The sequence below is a fragment of the Rhincodon typus genome, chromosome 8 (genome assembly GCF_021869965.1).
Source record: "Rhincodon typus isolate 14 chromosome 8, sRhiTyp1.1, whole genome shotgun sequence".
Lineage (NCBI taxonomy): Eukaryota > Metazoa > Chordata > Chondrichthyes > Orectolobiformes > Rhincodontidae > Rhincodon > Rhincodon typus.
The window spans coordinates 2450645-2458240 of NC_063339.1; the positions used below are offsets into that span (position 1 = coordinate 2450645).

Genomic DNA, 7596 nt, shown 5'->3' on the forward strand with positions numbered 1-7596 from the left:
TCCGACAGTGCGGCGCTCCCTCAGCGCTGACCCTCCGACAGTGCGGCTCTCCCTCAGTACAGTTGGGAGACCATGTTGCAGCTGTACAGGACACTGGTTAGACTACTTTTGGAATACTGCATTCAATTCTGGTCTCCCTGCTATAGGAAGGATGTTGTGAAACTTGAAAGGTTTCAGAAAAGATTTACAAGGATGTTGCCAGGGTTGGAGGGTTTGAGCTACAGGGAGAGACTGAATAGTCTGGGGCTATTTTCCCTGGAGTGTCGGAGCTGAAGGGTGACCTTATAGAGATTTATAATATCATGAGGGGCACGGATAGGGTGATTAGTTAAGGTCTTTTCCCCAGGGTGGGGGAGTCGAAAACTGGAGGCCGTAGGTTTAAGGTGAGAGGGGAAAGATTTAAAAGGGACCTAAGGGGCAACTTTTTCACACAGAGGGTGATGCGTGTATGGAATGAGCTGCCAGAGGAAGTGGTGGAGGCTGGTACAATTACAACATTTAAAAGGCATGGTGAGAGTTCAGGGAGAGGTCATTCCTCCTGGAATATATGCTGTGACATTTGGTAATGTTCCATACAGGAATGAGGGGTCCATTGGCTGATAAGCTCAGAGAGACTGAGACTTGGAGAAATGGAGGAAGGAGAGGGGAGAATGGATCAGAAGGGACATATGACACAGGGGGAAAATGCTCCCAATGGTGAAAAACGGGAGCCAGATTGGAGCCAAAACAATGGAAGACAACAGGTCAGAGATGTATTTACCCTGCAGCAACTGGTTAGGGTTTGGAATGTACTGTCTGAGAGTGTGGGGGAGGCAGGTTCACGCAAGTGGGTAGGGGAATGTACTGTCTGAGAGTGTGGGGGAGGCAGGTTCACTCAAGTAGGTAGGGGAATGTACTGTCTGAGAGTGTGGGGGAGGCAGGTTCACGCGAGTGACTTCAAGAAGCAATTGTTCATTATGTGAAGAGAAAAGGTTTTGCAGGGGCTTGGAGGGGAAATCTGGGCAGTGAGCTGAGTGAATTGCTCTACCTGAGAGTCAGATCATTCACTCACAACTGAATGTTTTTATTTACCTGAATTTTTGATTATGGACTGAAATGGGAAAACCAAAGATTGGGGAAAGGATGATGACATATTTTGGAAGGATGTTACCTGACCCTCATTGTCAGTACTGTTTACACAGCTGCTTGTTCAAGCTGTGGGGGAGGTTACTGTAGATGGGCTGGAACCAGGGGCTGTTTGTGAAGGGAGATTTGTCCAGCAATGAGTAGCTGATTGATCTGTGGAGGAGTGACCATTTGTCAATGACAAAGACCTTGCGTCTGCCCCATTGCCTGGGAAGTAGTGGGAGGAAGGAAAGTGGATGAAATAGAATGCTCGCAGTCAAAGACCCTGTCAGCAACACTGGGGAGGAATCCTTCACTGAAGAAAAGTGAAGACTTTTTGGAAAATTCGGTTTGAGCTATTCCTCATGGAGTTAGCCATTGTCAGCTTGGGAAGCTTCCAGCGTGCCTCCAAACTTTCCTCTTCATCATCTACCTCCCACACCTAATCCCCCACTCCTCTCGCTGCACACACCCCATTGCCCTTCCCTCCCCTCCCAGCAGCCACGAGAGGTCACGATAAGAATCTGAAAGATCAAGGTTGCTGAGGGCACTCCCACCAATGGTGAAGTGATCAAAATAAGGACCAATCAAGAAGACAGAACTGGAGGAATGCAGAGATCCTGGAAGTGGGGTCGGGGAGAGTTCTCGAGGAAAACAAAGTTCTGTAGGAGGTGGAAAAATTCTGGAGGAGGAGGAGGCGGCTCTGGAGGAGTCATAGAGTCATACAGCACGGAAACAGACCCTTCGGTCCAACCAGTCCATGCTGAGCATAATCCCAAACTAAGCCTGGCCCATATCTCTCCAAACCTTTCCTATCCATGTATCTATTCAAATGTCTTCTAAACATTGTAGCCACATCCACCACTTCTTTAGGAAGTTCATTCCACATGCGAATCACCCTCTGTGTAAAAAAATTTGACCCTCATTTCTTTTTTAATCTCTCCTCTCACCTTAAATAATGTGCCCCCTAGTTGTGAACTTCCCCATCTTAGGGAAAAGTCAACTACCATCAACTCTATCGATACTTCTCATTATTTTATAAACTTCTATCAGGTCACCCCTCAAACTTCTATGCTCCAGTGAAAAATGTCTCAACCTTTCCTTACAACTCAAACCTTCCAAATCCGGCAACATCCTGGTAAATCTCTTCTGAACCCTCTCCAGCTTAATAATGTCCTTCCTATAACTGGATGACCAGAAGTGGACACAGTATTCCAGAAGAGGCCTCACCAATGTCTTGTACCACCTCAACATAATATCCCAACTCCTATACTCAAAGGTTTGAGCAATGAAGGCAAGCGTGATAAACGCCTTTTTAACCATCCTGTCTATATGTGATGCAAATTTTAAAGAATTATGTACCTGCACCCCCAGGTCCCTCTGTTCTATGTCACTGCCCAAGGCCCTACCATTTATTGTACAAGCCCTACCCTTGTTTGTTGTATCAAAACGCAATACCTCGCATTTATCTAGATTTAACTCCATGTGCCATTTTTCAACTCATTGACTCATTTGATCAAGTGCCCTTTGTAATCTGAGATAACCTTCTTCACTGTTTACTAAGCCACCAATTTTGGTGCCATCCGCAAACTTACAAACCATGCCTTCTATATTCTCATCCAAATCATTCATATAAATGACAAACAAAAGAGGACCCAGAACCGATCCCTGTGGAACACCTCTGGTCACAGACCTCCAGTCTAAAAAGCAACCCTCCACCACCACTCTCTGTCTCCTGCCGTTAAGCCAGTTATGTATCCAATTGGCAAGCTCACCCTGAATCCCCTGTGACCTAACTTTACTAATTAGTCTACCATGTGGAATCTTGTCAAAGGCTTTACTAAAATCCAAATAAACAACATCTAATGCTCTGCCATCATCAACCTTTTTGGTAACTTCCACAAAGAACTCAATCAAAATTATGAGACACGATTTTCCTTGCACTAAACCATGCTGACTATCCCTAATCAATTTCTGTCTCTCTAAATGTCCATAAATCCCCTCCTTTATAATCACCCCCAACAATTTACCCACAAACCAACGTCAGACTCACAGATCTATAGTTCCCTGGTTTCTCCTTACAACCTTTCCTAAACAAAGGTACAACATTCGTCACCCTCCAGTCATTAGGCACCTCACCCATAGATATAGATGATGCAAATATTTCTGCAAGGTGTCTTGCAATTTCCTCCCTTACATACCACAATGTTCGAGGATACATTTGATCAGGTCCTGGAAATTTATCCACCTTTACATTCTCCAAGACCTCCCAAACCTCCTCTTCTGTAATGTGAACTGTTTTTAAAACATCACAGTTTATTTCTCTACATTCTCTAGGCTATACTTCTTTCTCCACAGTAAAAACTGACGCGAAATATTCAGTTAGTATCTCGCCCATCTCCTGGGGTTCAACACAAAGATGATCTCCTTGATCTTTAAGAGGCCCAACCCTCTCTCTAGTTACCCTCTTGCTCTTAACGTATTTATAGAACCCCTTTGGATTATCCTCAACCCTATCTGCCCATGGTATTTCATATCCCCTCTTTGCCTTCCTGATTTCTCTCTTAAGAATGCCCCTATACTCTTTATATTGATTAAGAGATTCAATTGAACTAAGTTGCCTGTATCTAAAAATAAGATTCTCTTTTATTCTTGACTAGAACCTCAATATCTTTATTCACCCATTGTTCCTTAATCTTACCAGCCTTACCCTTCACTCTAACAAGAACAAATGGAGGAGAGGTTCTGGAGGATGTGGTTTTTCAGAAGGAGGGCAAGGTTCTGGAGGAGGAGGAGATTCTGGAGGAGGAGGTGGTTCTGGAGGAGAGAGTGAGCTCTGTTTTTCTGGGACTTTGGTGACTTCCACTTCACTCTCCTTGATATAAACTACATGGGACAAATCACATGATTCACAGTGAAGTCTGTCAGAGAATGACCTTCTGAAATCACACTCTCTATCATGGAATGTCACAGAATAACGCACCAACCAACACAAAACTCCCAAGATAATCCAACTCCCTCAATTGGATCATGAACAATCAACTTTGTCCTTAAAGAGGGGCATAGACACTGTCCTCCATGACCAGGACTGAGAGTTCCGAAGGCTGTGTTGCTGACCTGGTGCTTGGGTTTGGGATATCTCTTCTGGGTTGCAGAGGAACTTGGAGTGGGGAGGGGGAGGGGATAAGGATCCAGTTGTCGTGGTTCACGTAGGTACCAATGACATAATGAAACAGGGACAGAAGTTCTGCTAAGGGAGTATGAACTGCTAGGAGCTAAGTTAAAAAGCAGAACCATAAAGGTAATAATCTCTGGATTACTACCTGAGCGATAAGCTAATTGGCACAGGGTCAATAAGATTAATCAGGTAAACACGTGGCTTAAAGTTTGGTGTGGGAGAAATGCGTTCAAATTCATGGGACATTGGCACCAGTACTGGGGAAAATGGGACCTGTTCTGATGGGACAATCTTCATCCGAATCATGCTGGGACCAGAGTCCTAACAAATTGAATAACTAGGGTTGTGCAAAGGGCTTTAAACTAAATTGAGGGAGGGGGAATGGGAGGTTCAGTTGTAGGGGAAATTATAAAAACCCAAATTAAAGGAGTGGGTAACAGTGCAGGTTAGCGATGTGGTGGACGGTTACCAGACAATAAAGGTGGGGGACAGAACAGGTTTTTGTCTTTATGCACCAAGGATTTATGAAAGAGTAGGGAAATTTACCAGCAGAACAAATGTAAAAGCTTTGTATCTAAATGCACAAAGCGTTTGAAACAAAACCAATGAGTTAAATGCACAAATAGAAACAAAAGGGTACGATTTGGTAACGATTACTGAGACATGGTTACAGGGAGACCAGGTCTGGGAATTGAATATCCAAGGGGTACTCGGCATTTCAGAGGGATAGGAAAAGGGGGTGGGGTGTAGCTTTGCTGGTGAAGGAAAGGATCAGTGCTGTAATGAGAATTGACATAAGCACAGGAGATCAAGATGTAGAATCAGTCTGGGTGGAAATAAGAAATAGCAAAGAGAAGTAATCTACAGGGTCCCAAACAGTAGTTCCACAGTGGGGCACAGCATAAACCAGGAAATATTAGAGAATTGCAAGAAAGCTATGGCAATAATCATAGGTGATTTTAACATGCACATAGATTGGAAGAATCAAATTGGCAAGGGTAGCCTGGGGGCAGAGTTCATCGCATGTATTAGAGATTGTTTCTTGGAGCAGTGTGTTGTGGAACCAACCAGGGAGCAGGCTACTCTGGATTTGGTATTGTGTAATGAGGAGAGATGAATTGATGACATGATAGGTAAGGATCCCCTAGGGAGTAGTGACCACAGTATGATGGAATTCAAAATTCAGTTTGGGGGTGAGAAAGTGCAGACCCACTGTAGTGTTCTGAAATTAAACAAAGGCATGAAGACAGATTTGGTCTGAGTAGATTGTGCACGAAGGCTGAAAGGGAAGACAGTGGATGAGCAGTGGCAGTTTAAGGAGCTACTCAATTCTTCACAACTAAATTATATCCCAGTGAGGAAGAAAGATGGTAAAGGGGGGTGTATAAAAGCATCCATGGCTAAACAAGGAGGTCAAGAACAGTATAAAGTCAAAAACTAAGGCATACCATATTGCAAGGTCAGTGGCAGGCAGGAGGATTGGGAAACTTTCAAACATAAACAAAGGGGTACTAAAAAATAAATAAAAAGGGCTAAGGTAAATTATGAAAGAAAACTAGCACAAAATATCAAAAAGGATAGCAAAAGCTTCTGTAGGGATATAAAAGGGAAGAGAGTCACTAAGGTGAATGTTGGTCCCTTAGAAGATGAAACTGGAGAGTTAATGGTAGGGAACGCTGAAATGGCAGAGAAGCTAAATCAATGCTTTGCCTCAGTTTTTACAGTGGAGGACAATACTACCATTCCTATTGGAACGGGCACGTCAGAGGCAATAGAAAGGGTAGAACTTAGAACAATCAACATCGATAGGGAAAAGGTACTCAGCAAACTCTTAGGATTGAGGGCAGACAAGTTCCCCGGCCTGATGGCCTACATCCTAGGGTATTAACAGAAGGGCAAATCGTGTTTGATTAATTTGCTAGAATTTTTTGAAGATGTAACAAGCAGAGTGGATAATGGGGATCCCGTAGATGTAATATATCTGGACTTCCAGAAGGTGTTTGATAAGGTGCTACACAAAAGATTAATTCACAAGGTTGGATCATATGGGATTGGGGTAAATCATTAGCTTGGTGACTGGCTGATGGACAGAAGATAGAGTCGGGATAAATGGGTTTTTTTCTGGGTGACAAGAAGTAACTAGTGGGGTGTCACAGGGATTGGCCCTTGGACCCCAGCAATTTACAATCTACATTCAGGGATAGAAGGCTCTATTGCCAAATTTGTGATGACACAGAAACAGTCAGGATGGTAAGCTGCAATGAGGAAATAAGAACATTACAAATAGATATAGATCGGTTAGGAGACTGGGCCAAAATGTGACAGATGGAGTTTAATGTGGATAAGTGTGAGGTCATGCATTTTAGTCTGAAAAATAGGAAGGCGAGCTATTATCTAAAAGGGGAAAAACTTCAGGGTGCTTCGGTGCAGAGGGATCTGGGTGTCCTTGTTCATGAGCCACAGAAACCTAGTATGCAGGTACAGTAGATAATAAAGAAAGTGAATAGAATGTTAGCTTTGATAGCTAAAGGAATAGAATATAAAGGTAAGGAAATATTGTTGCAACTATACATGGCATTGGTGAGACCGCACCTAGAGTATTGTGCGCAGTTTTGGTCCCATTATTTGAGGAAAGATGTAGTGCCACTGGAGGCAGTTCAGAGGAGGTTCACCAGATTGATCCCAGAGATGAAGGGTTTGTCGTATGAAGAGAGATTGAATAGTTTAGGCCTACACTCTCTGGAATTTAGAAGAATGAGGGAGAGATTAAATTGAGGTATTCAAGATGATAAAAGGTATAGATAAAACAGACGTGGAGCGGATGCTTCGTCCTTGTGGGGCATTCTAGGACAAGGGGTCATAGTCTCAGGATAAGGGGTAGCAAATTTAAAACAGAGTTGAGGAGAAACTACTTCTCCCAAAGGGTTGTGAATCTGTGGAATTCACTACCCCAAAGTGCGGTGGATGCTGGGAGAGTGGGTAAATTTAAGGAGGAGTTAGACAGATTTTTAATGGGTAAGGGGTTGAAGGGTTATGGGAGGGAGGCAGGAAAATGGGGGTGAGGAGCATATCTGCCATAATTGAATGGTGGAGCAGATTTTGATGGCCTGAATGGCCTAATCCTGCCCCATAGCTTAAATAAATTGCAGTCTCAGTTCACACAAAAACACACATACACTCTTTCACTGACATAGACAAACACACACACACCGACACACACACTCTCCCTCTCACTCACCGAGACCCACAATCGTACATAGACACACGCACACACACACACACCACACAATCTCTCTCTCTCTCACTCAGAGACA

The 7596-nt window shown here is 43.6% G+C and overlaps 1 protein-coding gene across 1 annotated transcript in view; it reads right to left on the bottom strand.

Moving 5' to 3' along the window:
• esr2a (estrogen receptor 2a) overlaps nt 1-7596 on the bottom strand; it is a gene marked incomplete at its 3' end in the record, with an annotated part of 178668 nt that overhangs the window by 102058 nt on the left and 69014 nt on the right.